We start from the raw sequence: 851 nt of genomic DNA on the forward strand, positions 1-851 counted from the left end.
ATATATATATATATACACACACACACACACATATATATATATATAATTTGGAAATCAAATCGGCTGAAATTACATATGAAAATCAGGCTATATACCAGTTTAGTGAGATCTGTGTTACTGTATGGACATGAGTCGTGGTATGACAATGAAACAATCTCCAACAGATTTAGTAGATTTGAGAACAAAGCCCTCAGGAGAATACGAGGAGTTAAATGGCAGGACAGCATTAGAAAGGAAACTATGAGAGATTACTCGAGTGCCATTTGTGGATGAGATCATGGTGAGGGGCAGATGGAGATGGTTTAGACATGCTCCTCGCACTCCCAAAGAGATTATTTTACAAAACTTTCAACCGGGGTCTACAATTCACTAGAAGAGTTGGAAGATCCAGACCTACATGGCTTAGGACTATGAAGCGTGACGCAGGAGTTGATGAATATAGAAATATTGATTTTAAAAGCTCAAGATAGAGACGACTGGCGAAATTTAATCGAGGCCTTTTGTGTCAATTGGCGTATGAGGAGGAGATGATGATGATGATATGTACTCGCACACCTTCAATAGTACTTCTGATTATGTCACAAATATTAACAAATCGGGTTGCAAGCATAAGATTTTGAATTGGTTTACAAGCATTGCACTGCAGTGCGAGCAGAAAATTTGGCTTGGTATGGGTTATTTTGGTGAACAAGTACTGATAATACTAGCAATATACATAAATCTGTGTTGCGTCTGTACTTCACCCAAGTAGTGTTTACCCCATGTTCTCTCGTTTAAGGCTTCGGCAGGGCGAGCATTGGATCGATTTACTGATAATGCAGTGGCACAATGCTATGCCATTTTCAAGAAAT

Source organism: Palaemon carinicauda, chromosome 12, assembly GCF_036898095.1.
Source record: "Palaemon carinicauda isolate YSFRI2023 chromosome 12, ASM3689809v2, whole genome shotgun sequence".
NCBI classification, from domain to species: domain Eukaryota; kingdom Metazoa; phylum Arthropoda; class Malacostraca; order Decapoda; family Palaemonidae; genus Palaemon; species Palaemon carinicauda.